The sequence below is a fragment of the Castanea sativa genome, chromosome 5 (genome assembly GCF_040712315.1).
Source record: "Castanea sativa cultivar Marrone di Chiusa Pesio chromosome 5, ASM4071231v1".
Lineage (NCBI taxonomy): Eukaryota > Viridiplantae > Streptophyta > Magnoliopsida > Fagales > Fagaceae > Castanea > Castanea sativa.
Window position 1 is genome coordinate 57,471,909 of NC_134017.1, and position 16,301 is coordinate 57,488,209.

The 16,301-nt window shown below is 36.0% G+C and overlaps 1 protein-coding gene across 2 annotated transcripts in view; it reads right to left on the reverse strand.

The window, feature by feature from the left end:
- LOC142636016 (187-kDa microtubule-associated protein AIR9) overlaps positions 1–533 on the reverse strand; it is a 35,283-nt gene extending 34,750 nt beyond the window's left edge. For both annotated transcript variants that reach the window (XM_075810076.1, XM_075810075.1), the window contains exons 1-2: positions 395–533; positions 167–245 (exon numbers count right to left, since the gene is read on the reverse strand). The gene's annotated coding sequence lies outside the window, so the exon portion shown is untranslated. The remainder of the gene's footprint in view (positions 1–166; positions 246–394) is intronic.
- Positions 534–16,301: the final 15,768 nt, after the last annotated feature.

Here is a 16,301-nt window from a genome sequence, read left to right on the forward strand (position 1 = left end):
ATTTAGTTAGCCGAGCTGTCGTTTTCATTTGTTGGGTACCAAAAAGCATAAAATTCCAATATTTATTTCTCCGCTGAAAGAAACGCATTTCAGCTTAAACTACATTTTCAAAAAAATATATATATTACTTTTGTTATTTTGAGAAAATAAAGTTAGAGATACTTACAAAGCAGAAAATTTGCAAGATGTAGAAAAGCTTTCAGAACCGACACGTCCGTACTTGGAAGTGAAAATTACAGTAGGATCTGCCCAAAAAAAATGCAGGTTGTTAAGCTTAAATTTCAAGCTTCTTCTTAGTCGATCTAATTCAGAGAAAGAAGCACAACAATGTGAAAGCAAATTTGAAGAACTGTGAGAGAGAGAGAGAGAGAGAGAGAGAGAGAAAAGAGAGTACCTGTATAGAGAGAGAGAGAGAGAGAGAGAGAGAGTTTCAGATCTGGTGAGGAAAGTAGAAGTTAGGGCTTTGACGGAGAAATCATTGGAAATTTCGCGGCGTGAAACCAGAAAAGAAAAGCAAAAGTGAGAGAGAGAGAGTGAAGACTGAAGAGTGAGTGAGAATGAGTGTGTTGGGAAGCAGAATTGTTGATGAGCTGCTAAAGGAAAAAGATGGGAAAAGTGGCGAAAGGCCAATGGGGGAATGGGGATTATTATTAAAAAATTTAAAATACATAAGGGTGTTGTGGAATCTGGATAAATAAAAAAATAATAATAATTAAAATAGTGTTGAATAATTTGACGACAAGAGAAATTGGCGGAAACAGAGGCTGGTCCGCAGGGAGTTTAAAAGTGGCGTAGAGTGGAGAGAGAGTGTGTCGTGTGTGTAGGATAAGTTTGAAATTTGAACCCGCAAAGGAAAGGAAAGGAAAGGAACTCCAGTGCAAACATCACATCAGTTGTAAACAAAACCTGGGTTTGGATTGGAGTTTGGACTTAGGACTTGACATAACCCTTATATTTAGGAAATTTTTGAAAAATGTGTAAATAAAATAAATAAATTATTGCAAATGATTATTGAAGGGTGGGAAAAAAAGAGTAGAATGGCTGAAAAAGTTGGCTATATGAGAATGTCGATTTTTTATTTTTTTAATCATGTTTGTTTTTAGTATAACCTTATAAAACCTTATAAGGTTAAAAAGTTAATCATAAAATTTTAAATATATATATAAATATGTAACTTTACTTTATAGGTCACTAAACATGCACTTTTATGAAAGTTTTAATACTATTTTTTTAAAAAAATTTATTTTAAAAAGTTAGTGACTTTATTTTTTTTGTTATAAAAAAATTAAAAAATATATTTTAAACCAATATTCTTAAGACATCTATTAATTATTTTCTTACTTTATTTGTTATTGATAAAATTAAAAAATTAAGGGGGCAAATCTTTATCTCAAAGAGATTTGGACTTTTGTTTTTAATTGAAATGATAGAAAAGTGGGATGATAAAAAGAATATATATATATATATGTGTGTGTGTGTGTGTGTGTGTGTGTGTGTGTGTGGTTTTCCTTAGTGTGTGTTGATATAGATTTTTTTTATATATAATCTTTAATATTATTCAAAGTGGAAAGCAAGAACTACAGTCAACCTCACAAGCAATTCTTAAAATTTCTACCATACTTAGTTTATTAAAAAGAAGTGTTATATCTACAATATTTTCATAACACATTCACAACAAACCACAGATGGTAAATTGTTATTGGTTCTAATTTGAACTCACCACTGAAATTACTTTCTTATCCACTCAATAACAACCAATAACAAACTATCACCTATGATTTGTTAAGAAAATATTATGGACGCAGAATTTCTCTTTATTAAAATACAAAACCTCAACCAAATTAAAGGAAAATTGATCGGCGGCACGAGCAACCGAAGTACATTCTCTATTAACCCAACAGGAAAAACAGTTAAAGAAAATATCTTTTAGACATAGAGTGTTGCAAGTTAAATTGACAATAGTCCAAGGAGAGTATTCAGAGCATTTGATATGGATGATTGAGAAGTGAAATGGTGAAGATTAATTTTGTAATTTCATTCTCAATGTCATTTTCTTCCCAATTTGAAAGGGAAAAAAAATGGTGACCGCGGATGTAAACCTCCAACCATCTTATATCATGGCAATGATTAAGTTTTTTTGCTAACCATGACACATGCATGGTGGTGATTGGGGGTTGGTTAATGTACTTCTTTATTATTTTTTGGGTAAAAAAATGTTAAATGTTTTTTGATACAAGATAAACTTCTACTTTAGCCTAATCTAAGTGTATATGTGTGTGAAGCTCCTTCTTTGAGACTTGAATCCCGACTCTTGCCCCCCACACTCCATAAGCACTTATACTGTATTTTATACTTGTGAAGTGACCTTTGCACCAAGGGTGTGTGGTGGTAAAAAAAATGCTAAATGTTAAAGACTCAAAAGTAGACTTTCTTTTATTTAGAAATTAATATAGACTAATGGTTTGTTGGGATTAAGGGGGAGGGGGAGGAAGTTGAGTAGAGTAGAGTAAATTTGGTCCAAAATTAACTTATTTTTAGCTAACTATATTCTACTCTCCCTCCTTCTTCTCTCAATCCAAACAGGCCTTAAGATTTGTGATTTTTATTCACCAGATGGAGAATTTATGTAAGCATAACTCAAAATGCTTAATAAATCAATACATTAAATGTTATATTTTATTCGATTTGCAATTTTGCATATGTATAGTTTAGATATGTTTTATCCTATAATATCTACCACCATAATCAACATGTATTTTAAGTTTTAACACGTTCCATGCATCTTCTCACATGTAAGATTAGGTAGTATATATTTGAATAATAGATTAGGTCGTATATAGTGCATCTTTATAATATTTTATTGTAATAGATAGTACTTAAAATTATATATATATATATATATATATATATATATATATATATATATATATATATATATATATATGTTCACGTGACATAACATTGCTCATACTTTTTTTGTCCAACATGTTCATTTAGTACTTTTGTTTTTTAGAAGAAGTTCATTTAGTACTTAGTTGCATGATAACTAAAATGAAAACGAAATTATTAGGGTAAAAAATTATTTTAGCTCTTAAACTTTACCAAAAAAAAATTTTCATTCTTAAACTTTAAAAGTTCATTTTTCATCCCTGAACTATTGAAAATATTTTATTTATGTACTTAAACTTTACTAAAAGTTTGCTTTTCATCTTGAAATTATTGAAAATTTTTATTTTTTCGTCCTTATTTTTGTTTCTAAACCATTGAAAAAAAGTTTTTACAAAGTTTAGGGATGAGAAAAGAATTTTTTTAAGTTTAGGAACGAAAAACAAATTTTTATTAAAGTTTAGAGATCATAATAGTATTTTACCCTTATTATTATTATTGTGTGTGTGTGCACGCGCAATCAAAGGTGGAGAGAGGGGAGTGTAGATACTGTATTTTGTCCGACCCCGAATCACACGTCAAAACAAAGACAAAAAAAAAAATTTAATTTTTTTTTTTGCAAAATCATGAATTTCGAAGCTAAAAAGGGTAAAAATAAATACAATATGATTAGATGGTTAATCAAAAAGTCACAACATTTGAAAAAGTCATTTTACAGTGATTAAGACCAAAATCCAAACTAGTTATGGTCAAAACTTTGACTTTTTATTCAACCGTTAGATCATGTTGAATTTTGAAACGTCTCATAGGGCATGTTTTTCCCTTCAAAAAGATAGTTTATGGACCAAAATCAGAGTTAAAACAGATGAGATATCAACAAAATACCAAAAACCCTAATAAAATCTTCAATTTTTTTTAGGCAAAACAAGCAGTTTTTTACCCGAATTCGCACAATAAACTATACCAATTGGGCGAGAACTAGAACAAGCAGGCTAGACCATCTTGAAGAATAAGGTCTTAGCTAATTTTCACCAAAAACGCTCAACGATATCTATTTTGGATAGAAGGATATAAAATTTTCAAGAAAAAACATTTAGAATTTTTCAACTTTGCGTCACCTTCCTTCCAAGCGCGATATCTTGATGATCGTAACTCCAAATCGAATGAGGACAGAATTGTTGGAGGCTAGCATTGGTGTATCAGGATACACCAATGCTAGCTGCCCCTATTTTAGGGAGCTAGCATTAAGGAAAAAATAGGAAAAAGTGGGGGAAAAAACAGAGAAATAGTAAGGAAAATCAGGAAGAGAGAGAGAGAATTTTGGAAAAGAAAAGCCTTAGAAAATTCAAAAAAAAAAAAAGTCTCTCTCTCTAAGAAACCCTACACAAAATCCAAACACCCCAAGATGTTACACCCCTAAATTTTGAAGTTTTAGGGTGTAAAATCCAAACACCCCAAAATTTTAGGGAGTAAAATCCAAACACTTATAAAATATAAGGGGTAAAATCCAAATTCTGAAATGTCAGAGTGTAAAATCTAAACATCACCAAACTTTAGGAGGGTAAAATTTAAATTCTGAAATTTCAAGGTGTAAAATCCAATCACCCTCAAACTTTAGGGGTATAATTTGCAATTTACCTAAAAAAATTGTTTTCAAATGTTTGCAAAGATGGTTTTTCCAAAATGCTTACTTTCAAAAAATGTTTTCAAAGGCACTTCTTAGATATGTCACAAATGTTTTTTTTTTCATAGTATGTTTTCAAACAAAATGCTTCATTTAAAAAAATTCATGTTCTCAAATCTTTTTTTTAGAGTAGTGGTAGTTTGTGGGTTTTTGTTCAAGGCTCATGCTCGAGTCTTTGAACATTCAATAAGCTAACATTGTTCTTAACAATTCTTGGCACTAACAAGTTTCTTTTTGTCATCTTTTTGCATGGATAAAAAAAAGTAAATAAAGAGAGAGAGAGAGAGAGAGAGAGAGAGAGAGAGAGAGAGAGAGAGAAAATGGTGGATGACAACAAGTTCCTATTCTTCCAACCCTCTCCTTTTCTTTTACGTTGTGTTTGTTTCTATATAGTTTAGTATTCACATGCTAGCTATATAATCTATATATCTATATATACTATAAAATCGAAGCCTCTGACCAATATTTGACTTTTTTTAGAGCTCTCACGTTTTTACACATCAGCATTATAAAAAAAAAGATAAAGAAAAAAACTATTTCACACCAAAAAAAAAACCCAATTCTTCTTCTAAAAAAAAAAGTAGAAAATAAACAAAACTTGTTGCTTCCCTTTTCTTTTCAGATCCTCTCATGTGACCATCTCCTTCCCCCAAAGTCAAAACCCTCTCCTTCCCCCCAACCCCCCCCCCCTCCAAAACTCAGATCCTCTCATAGCCACCACTAGTGTTGTCAAGGAAGCTGGAAGCAATCCAAAAATCCCATCCAAGTAGGGCCTCTTCAATCTGAATCCTATTATAGCCATTTTTTGTTTGTTTATGAACTTCATGGTGTTGAACAAAAAGCCAAGTCCAAATAAGAAGAAGAAATTGTCAATTCTTCCCCTTTATCGTATCTCTTATTTGGTGTTTGATGAAATGCTGATGAGAAGGGTTAACAAGAAAAATGATGATGAACTGATAAAAATTACTGTTAAGTTTTCTCTTTTATTTCGGATTTAATTTTGTGGACTTTTATTTGGATTCATGTGGCTCCTCTAAACTTGATTTTTTGGCTTGTTGGGAATTTTTTTTTATTTAGATTTTTATTGGAAATTTGGAATTTATAGGTTCTAACTTGATCCAAGATGGAATCACAACGATCCTTGAAATTGTGTATTTGAAATTTTATGGGAAATTCAGCAATGGGATTGTGGTGGGTTTGTGCATTGAGATTAGAGTTCAGGATTTTAAGTGAGAATGAACTGCGAGTTTAGTGGATATAGGTCTAATTTAAAGGTGGCTTAGTGTTTTTGAATGTATATTGAAAAGAATTGTGGATCTATGAATATGGGGTCATATGTTAGAGATTTTGATTGATGTGATAGAATATTGGTGTTGGGATTGGTACGTTTGGTACGGGGGAATGCACATTGCTCTTGGCATCCAAATTCTTAGGAATATGATGCCTTGCAATCTAGATGCCTAGGAATGTAACTATTTTTATGTTTGGTTTAAATGAAAATGTAATAAGATTCTTAGGAATGTGAGAGTATAACATTTGGTTTGTTCCTAGGAATCTTAACTAAATTATTTATTTTTCCCATTTTATCTTTAGATTTGTAAATCCAATACTAGCCTCTGAGCACGCGCGTAACTTTTCTATTTTGTGGGTGAAGAAAATAGAAATACATAGGGTTGTGATGAGTGTTATGACTTATGCTTTTATGGGTGAAATAATTATTTCAAAGCCTCTAAGCACGCTTTTTGGGGAGATTTAAATTTGTTGGGTAGAAGTTTGAAGTTGTTTGGGTGACTAAAATGTAGGTATACGGTAGGTTTTTTTTTCCCCCAATAACGGTAGATGTGTTTTTTTTTAATCAATACGACAGATGTATTTTTATAAAGAGAAGTGTGTTTGTTAGAATTTTAATTTTAATTTTTTTATAAATGGATAAAGCAATTTGAAAATCTTCATGAGAGTAGTCCTGTTTTGTATACAACTTTTTAGTGGGATTTAAAGATGTATCTACGTGTAAAAAAAAAATGTATATATCTATTTAGTTTAGTTTTTTTTTTATATTTAGATTTGTTTTTGGATAAATGTGGGGTGTTTAACTTATTTTCTATTTAAAAAAAAAAAAAATAAACGTTTAGTTGCTTTGAAGTAGGTTAGTGGAAGAGTGTTCCTATTTTGTAGGCAATGTTTTAGTACAAGTTTGACATGTATTTTTACCGGACTATCATTTAGTTTTGTCTCTACTTAAACCTAGGGGTGTAGGGGTATTTTGGAACAAAAAAAAAATCCGGTTCAAACAAGGAAAGTCCCTTAAATAATAGTATAGATAAGTCTTTTTAAAAATAATAATAATAATAATCTTCCTCTAAATAATTAATGAAAATGAAATATAAATTATAAATTATGACAAATTCATTAAAACTATTGTCTAAAAGAAGAAAATATGAATATATCAACAAAGTTATCTATCCTGTTTATGTTGTTTTGGTGGGAAGAGATAATGTTGTATTGGTGGAAAGAGATAAAGATAAAGGAAAAGATATTGATAATTTGTTTTATATTTTATCTCAATTGCTTAAATGATAAGGAAAAATGATTAAAATTGTCAATTTATAAAAAAAATACAATTTCCTTTAAACTTAAGAATTTGGATACCTACCTATTTTAAAGAGAATCTACATTCTTACTGAAAGGGGGTTTAAGATAGAATCCAGATTTCCTTAGCATTTGATTCCCTAGTGTGATTTGCAACAAAACGTGAGAATTTTTAAACATTCCTAAAAATCCTAAAGCATTACCTTGTACCAAACACCACTTTAGTGTTGTGGTGTTTACTGAATTATAATTTTATGGTTTTTATTTTTATTTTTAGAAGAGGGTTGTTCTTTAATTTTGTTCTATTGAAAGCTTCCAAACACAATCATGTTTCTAACTTTTGAGAAACTAATATAGTAAAATCATGTCCAGGCATGGTATTGAATTTTACTTAAATCTTCATATTTGCATGCACCTAATTCTGGGAATTGCTTCATATAATGCAATTTTCATTCATAAGTTGCTATATCTTTTTTCTTTTTTTTTTTGGTAAACGACGATGTATTAAAAAGGCTAAAAGAATACATCAAGAGCAGGACACATCCTGCTGAAATACACGCCATTCAAATCATCCTTAAAGACATTGTAAACGTCCACAGGCGGACTACTAAAGGAAATAAAATCTACATCCTGGATAGCACCCATTCTAGCAAGAATATCCGCACACCGATTGGCTTGGCGATAGCAGTGGGTAAATTGAATCCTTTGGAAGCGGGTTGCTAAGTACCTGCAGTCATCCAATAGAGGGGAAATCGCATTGTTTACATATGCAGCATTCTTGAAGACCTCTACCACAGCTTGAGCATCCATCTCCACAACAAGAGAATCAATGTTTAAGTTACAGCAAAGCAAAAGACCCTCCCTAAGCCCCCATAATTCTGCTATAAAACTATTGGTTGAACCAATATGTCTAGAAAAACCCGCAATCCACTGCCCCTGTTCATTCCTCACTAAGCCTCCACAACCAGCCCTGTCCACCCCACCCAAGCATGATCCATCAGTGTTGAGTTTCTTCCAACCAGCTATGGGTCTTTCCCAACGAATAGCCCTTATAATTTTGTGGTTTGGGTTTCTTGGAGACTGCACACAATAGTAAAACTCCACAGCTTGATGCATAATCTCCTTATGCAGGTTTGGGTTCTGATTTTTACCATTAAACACAAACATGTTACGACTTTTCCAAAAACACCACACAGCAAAAGAAAATAAAATTTTCCAGGGAGGTTTTCCTTGACCACAGCTGCTATTATTTTTCCCATTGAGTAAGATCCATTCTTGAAGGTCACTTGACCAAAAAACTTGACTGGATATGCTGACTCCCAGCTGAACCCAAATGTCCTTCACCCAGGCACAATCTCTAATGGCATGTAATATTGATTCAGGTTCCCTTTGACAGATGGGGCATAACTCATCTTCCACAACTCCTCTTCTAGCAAGACACACCTTAACGCCAATGCTATTGTGAGTACACTGCCAAAGGAAAGTTTTGAGTTTTGGCAGCGTTTGAAGCTTCCAAATCCAACCAGAGTTTTGGGAAGGGACAACATCGTCCTTCATGGCAATGGAATAAGCACTCCTAAGATCAAAAATTCCCCTTAGGTTGCCTGACCAAGCTAGCCTATCCTGGCCGTTACTCATAAGAGGGATGGGAATAGCTTGAATTAAAGATTTGACCTGGTAAGGGAGATCAAAGGATATCTGACTCCAATTCCAGCACATGTCAGTAAGAACATCTCCAATCTTCCACTGATCAGCACCACGGCTTAGAGGACCTTGGATCATGCCACGGAGAGCTCCTTTACCTGTCCAATTGTCCCCCCAAAAGTTGACATTGCTATCTCTTCCAATCGTCCACATGCTACCCTCATTGAAAGTATCCCTCCCCTTCTTTACTGCTTTCCAAATCTGAGAACACGGCAGTCTATCCATATTAGGAGAGCTAGTCCTCCTAATGTTGCAATATTTCTGCCTTAACACTGTGGCCCATAAGGCTTCCTTCTCGACATACATCCTCCAATTAAGCTTGGCAAGCAAGGCAGTATTTCTACCCTTGGCTGCTTGCAAACCAAGTCCTCCTTCCTCCTTACGTTTTGTTACCTTATGCCACCCAACCCAATGAATTTTCTTAGACGACTCCGAAGACCCCCAAAGAAAATTTCTATTCACCCGATCAATTCCCTCAAGGATTTTATTTGAGATGTAGGTGCATTGCATGACATACGCGGGAATAGCTGCCGAAGAAGCTTGAATCAAGACAGTCTGACCAGCCAAGGAAAGCAAGTTAGCCTTCCACCCAGCTAACTTATTTTTAACCTTATCAAGGATAAAATTAAAATCTTGAGGAGAAGAGCTAGGGTGCCTGATAGGAATTCCAAGGTATTTGCGAAGAGAAGGGGTGGAGGCAAAACCAAGGATATCGCTAAGAGACTCCCTAGAATCCCTATCCACATTGGGCGAGAAGTAAACTCTCGATTTGGCATCACTTACAGTTTGACCCGAAACACTGCAAAACTCATCAAGAACATCCCTCACAGCGGAACAATTAATGTGGTCAGCTTTGGCAAAGAGCACCAAATCGTCCGCAAAAAATAAGTGGGAGAAGGCCGGCCCACTACAAGAAGCCTTTACCGGATGCCACAACTTAGCATTACATTTCTCCTCAATGAGCTACCCAAGAAACTCCATGCAAAGAATGAATAATTACGGTGAAAGTGGGTCCCCTTGCCTTATCCCCCTAGTCGGGTAGATTGGATCTAGAGCTTCACCATTAAACAAGATAGATGTCGAGACCGTGGATATGCAACTCATGATAATATCAATCAGATCAGCTGGTAAGTTGGCCCTAATCAGCATATCCCTTATGAAGCTCCACTCAAGTTTGTCATACGCCTTTTCTAAATCGATCTTTAGTGCCATATACCCCACCTGACCTTTCTTCCTACTAAGAGTATGTATGATTTCTCGCACTATGATCACATTATCAATGCCCTTCCTTCCCGGAACAAAGGCTACTTGGAGAGGAGAAATAAGCTTATCCAAATACGGTCTAATTCTAGCCACAATAATTTTTGTAATAATCTTGTACATAGTGTTGCACAAGCTAATAGGCCTATAGTTGCTCAACGTTTCAGGGCTTTGAATCTTTGGAATTAAGGAGATAAGAGTGCTATTCAAATATTCCGGGACAGCCTTATTGGTAAAGACTTTTTTAACAACCTCAATCACCGAGTTGCCCACGACCAACCAAAATCTATGAAAGAAGCCAGCGTGTAATCCATCTGGGCCCGGAGTTTTAAAAGCTTTTAAAGACCATAGAGCAGATTTTATCTCTTCCTCCGAAGCAATCCCACCCATACTCTCCTTCTCTTCATCAGATAAGGCTGCCTGCCATTGGGAAACAGAGGGATCAACCCTAGAACTTGAAACAAAAGAAGAGGTGTAGATATTATTAAAACCACTCCTAATAATCCCTTTAATAGCACTCTCCTCATGAATCCACTCCCCTAGATGATTCTTAATGGCCAAAATCTGATTTCTCTTCCTTCGAACAAGGGTGGTCACATGATAGAAAGCAGTGTTTCGGTCACCTTGTACCATCCAGTTTATACGAGACTTCAAGGCCCAGAGCTCTTCCTCTTGATTAAGCACCTGGTCAAGCTCTTTGAGAAGCTCATTTTCCAAGTTAACAAGGAAAACAGAAGGTCTCACGGATAATGCCCGTTGAATACCATTGATCCTAGCTAACAGATTCTTTTTCCTGGTGAAGATATTCCCAAAATGAGATCCATTCCACCTTATTGCTGCCTGAGTAAATCTATTAACTGCATCTCCTAGATTGGGAGAACCTCGCCAAGCTTCAGAAACAATAGAGGGGAAAGAAGGATCAGTCAGCCAGCAGGTTTGGAAACGAAAAGGCCTCTTTCTCCCCATAGTTGTTCTCGGCTGAATTTCTAGAAGAACAGGGCAGTGGTCAGAATGGCATCGAGTAAGATGGACAACTCGAGCTTCCAGATACAATAAGCACCAGTTGGGGTTCACAAAAACCCTATCTATCCTTTCTTGGATTAAAGCTTGGAATTCTCTTCTATTTGTCCAGGTAAAACGAGGCCCCGCAAACCCAATGTCAATCATGTTACATTTATCTAGACATTCTTTAAATAAAAGGGACCTGTTGACACTAACCGCTCTTCCCCCAAATTTATCCTCTTCCGAAAGGGGTTCGTTAAAATCCCCCGCCAATATCCACGGCATATTATGCAACTTAGCAGTTTTAATGAGGTTATTCCATAAAATAAGTCTTTCAGCAGTTCTAGGACTAGCATACACAGCTGTAAAAAGCCAGCTAGAGTTAGAATTTCGTACCTTCACTATAGCATGAATTTCTTGCTCCGTATTAGCCAGAGGAGTAACATCCACTCTATCTGAATCCCATAGCATCCACAGCCCACCAGCATAACCAATAGTGTCCGTGTGCACTGCACCATCAAAAGGCAGCTTATCTGAAATTTCCTTCGCCCTCTCACCCCCAACACGGGTCTCCATTACTACCAACATCGCTGGATTATGATCCCGAACCAGCTCACCAACATGCTTCCGAAAGGAGGGCTTACGAGCACCTCTACAGTTCCACGTAATAATATTCATGAGGAACATAAGAAAAGGGGAAAAGCAATCATCGACAGGCGGCGCCATCTTCACCTCCTCCCTCGAGGTCCATCTGGTCCGCTTCAACACCTCCCCCATCACGTGAGGTGGATAAACCCATACAAGCTCTATCTTGAATCTGATTCCCATGCTGAGTTGCTGTGAGAAAACCTCTGGATTCGCTTTGTAGAGAACAGGGGCTGGTGATAACCCCCACGGGTTCTTCACTACCATCCTCGAAATAATCCAACTCACCGCCGTCAAGGGAGGATGGGATTAGCCTAACTTTTGGAGCTTCACAATGAACCAGCTCCACATTCGGATCAGCTTCCCTCGCACCTTGGCAGAGAACGCTGTCAGAGTCTAAAAGATCTCCCTCTCGAATCAGGGAATTCGTTCCTGGCCATGGCGCGGATGTGAAACAAAATTCCGGTGAGTCTCGTGGGTGTTGGTCGTCCTTGCGAGCTTGAGACCCTCCATCGTGGTTTTGGAAAGCTAGCTGTGAAACTTCGCCTCCAGCTTTTCTTGCAGCGCTTAAGGACGCAGAATGGTCAGCCCTGGCTCGAGCAAGAGCTTTCATTTCCTTAACTGAGTTCCTAGCCTTGGGCTTTTGCACACCCTTATCCTTCCCACGCCCATCCCAATTTGAGCTCTTCTCCAAGCCCACACTATTTGGGCTTCCCTCATACTCCTTTAGAGCCCAAGAACTGTTCGTCTTCACTAGCCGCTAAAGAGAGTTGGCCAAGATAGGCCCACTGATATCCCTGCTGGGCGAGCTTTTCCTCTTCACTTCCTTATTAGGCCCACTAGTTTTATTGGGTTGCAGACTAAACATGCTTGTCGCAGCCTCATTGCCATTCTGCGCTACGCCAAATTTTGGCTGTTCATGAACCTGCCCCATGGAGGTCCTACCATTTCTTTGAGTTTTTGTCCCATTCCTCCTGCGTGTAACCACAACCCACGGGCCGTACGTACTGTCTGCAGACCCCTCATTCCCACTAATATTCTTGCTGTCACTGACACCTTGTCCTTTCTCTACGTGGCCAGAAGCATGCAATTCGCATGAGGAGGCCTCCACGCTCCCTTCATTCATCTTCTCCGCCCTTCCTGGAGGAGCGTCGTGGCGGATAGTGTACGGGCAATTCTCCTTCCAGTGTCCCACTCGCCCACAACCAAAACATAATTTTTGGATGCCCTTGTAACACACCAGTTGCTCAAATTTCCCTATCAGAATGGCCGTTATCAAAGGCTTATTGACATCAATCTGCACACATAGCCTAGCGAACTTGCCTTTAGTTTCAGTAGCCGTGTGCGTGTCGACCCTTAACACATTCCCAATCGACTTGCCAATCTGAAGTAATGCTTGCGCATTATAATATTCAATAGGTAATTCATTCAATCGAATCCATACTGCCACCGATGAAATGTTTGCCGTCGCCGGACGGAAGTTAGGTTCCCATGGTCTAATGGAAAGAAAATGCTCTCCAATAAACCATGGTCCTTTCCTCAGAATCGCCTCATAGTCCTCCTTAAGAGATAAACGAGTGAGGAAAAAACCATGTCCTAAACCAACGCAATCCAACCTCCCAGCGGGCTTCCATAGGGCTAATAGCTTAGTATTGATATAGTTAAAACCGACTGTTCGACCATAGACTTTAACAATGAGCGCTCTAGACCATGGGCTCCGAATCTGTTGCTTGAAATCTTTAGATAACTTTACTGCCGCCAGACCTTCACGGAGAGCTTCCACCTCATCATCCGATTCTAAATCGTCCTCCATGAAGTCTCCAAAGTTAAAAGCCTGAGTGTAGGCACCAGGAACGTCCCTAACCAATCTATCCTTGAAAGATACTGCCTCATTCCAGCCACCAAAGCCATTTCTCAGGGGCGAGGAGGAAACGTCCTGCCCATCCTGAAATCCTGCATGGCCAATATTCTTGACTTTTTTATTACTACGCGAGAGAGCATCTTGTTCTTCCGTTGAGAGCATGAGAGAGCGAGAGTCCATCAATTTCGATCGTTAGTACATGCCGTTTCGTTCTATAGAGGTTTAAAACAAAAGAGACATGACTTCAATCAAAACCCCATAGGCTGGTTGGTGTTATCTTGTGACCGTTCAATATATTTTCATCCTTTTTATTTGCTTATCCCGCTTTGAAGACCATTTTTTTTTTTAAATTACTAGTTTATTACATACCATGTGTTGGTTTTAAATCTAACGCTTGACGGTTAGTTTTATGTCATTAGTGTGTTACCTAAGCTTTTGAATAGAGATATATATCATTGCAATAAACATTAACTTTCTTTGTGTTGCCTTTGATTCCATTTGGAATTCATTGATTTTTTGTAGATAAGCTTTGGCTTTGCGGAAATTTTTTTCAATTAATAAAATGGTCCAACTTGATATGATCTTTTGTACTAATTTCTTAAATAAGTGATTGTGTCTAATGTTTAACCAAACTATTTGACCCATGGAAGATTATGGCTATATCAGATTTCTATGTTGGTGTTTCAACTCTGCATGAGGCTACAAGCAAGTTCATTTATAGATATCATATCATATGCCAAGGCTCTGCATCTTCAAGGGATTTTTTTCCCTGTTGGATCTTGATAATAGCTTAAAAGTACAATATTGTTTTAGTTTTGATAGGGATTATCACATCTATTTTATGTTTATTCCCACACTTAAACATAAATATGAGAGTTTGCAAGTTTTCTCTAAAATATACTCATTATGTGTATTTTTCTCTTCTAGGAGATTTAAACTAATGAGCTAAGCATGCCGACATGAAGCCAAGAGAATCTAAGGGTGAAAAGAAATTCAGAAGTGGCTTTTGAAGAATTTAATGAGTCAAAAATGTGTGAAAACATAAAAGGAACGAGAGAAATTTTTTTGAGCCAAAGATGGAAAAAATCTTGGTATGGAAATATTTTGACCAGTTTTGATATTTTGGCCATATCTTTTTACTCCGATATCGTATTGACTTGATTCTTGCAGCCACGAAAAGAGGACTTAAAGATATAGAACTTTGTAGTTTATCAAAACTTCAGAATCTGCCATATTAAAGGCCAAAACTGACCTGGAATTTAACCCACTATTGAAAAACGGGAATTGACATTTTATATTTTCTTTTTTGGGAAGCATGTGTTTTAGGGTTTTGAATGTTATAAATATTGAAAGGATACAAGGGCAGCCACGTTTTTGGTTGCTGGAAAACCTTATTTTTCATTAATTTTGAGAGTTTTTTATTTTTATTTTCTATGGAAGCTTAAAAACCTAAGTTAGGGTTAGGGGTGAATCCCTAATGTTGTAAGTTGTCCACTATTCAATCCAAGCATGTTTTTCTTTTGATTATTGAAATCAATTGTTCTCTTTTTATATTTTTTTTATTAGATTGATATTTGATTTCTAATTCTTTCATAAGTCTATTCTTGAACCTTCTTATTGTTAGAATAGGGTTTTATAATCTCTCTAGTAAAACATGGTAATCTTGTTAAATATTACTTTTGCCAAAGTATTGCCTCTAGGGTATGCGATGATCTTGAGTTTTTCTAGCAAAGTTATTATTTTCTAGACTAAGAGAGGGTTTGGATCCATCTTTTTTTTGCTGCGTCCATGTTTTGCATTTTTTTTTTTTGCTGCGGGGGGACAAGCGCGCAGTGCGCGAACTGTGTGTGTACTCTGCGCGCACTGTTCACGTACTTTTTTAGCAATTTTTTTTATTAAAAATGGGTCCCGCAATACTATTCACACATTTAAAAATTATTTTGCTACAGTGTTTTCAGTTTTCAGTTTTCAGCAATAAGTTCTATCCAAACGGACCCTAAATTATTGGAACAACTGATGAATATAATCAACCAAAGAGAGTTTTATTAATAAAGCTTATTTCTAAATCTTCCAATCGGATAGTTCATGTGTTTACTTACCCGATTGTGTACTAAATTGGATTGGTAGTGGATGCTTAACAATATTGGTGGACAAACCCTAACACCCTAGTGATTTTAATTATTGAATTTACCAAACTTTATTTTTCCTAAGTTTCAATCATATTTTTCTAGATATTATTGGTGCTTTTGACGTGTTCTTGTTTTCATTTTCTCGGTAGAACGACAACCTTAGCTACACTACAATTTCCGTAAATCTAAATGCAAAAAATGTATTATTGCATAGTTATATTTCTTTTCCACTTGCTGTAGGTGTGCATATATTGCACATTTTATATGAAATTGTTGCTGCTTTCTAGGCAAAGATTTTTGTATGGCTTTGATTCAAGAAGTGGTACAAATTCAAAATATTGTCCTCTTCCTCCAATAGTTTGAGAGCCTCCTTAAGCACGTACAATTATATTTGTATTTAGTTTCATTCATTTTGAAATAAATGTATCTTCAAATAAAATAGATTTATTTAATTTTTATTTACTAATCCCGTGCATAGCACGGGTTAACGACTAGTAAACAAATATTCACATGCTATTGTATAGTATATTTGTATGCTTAT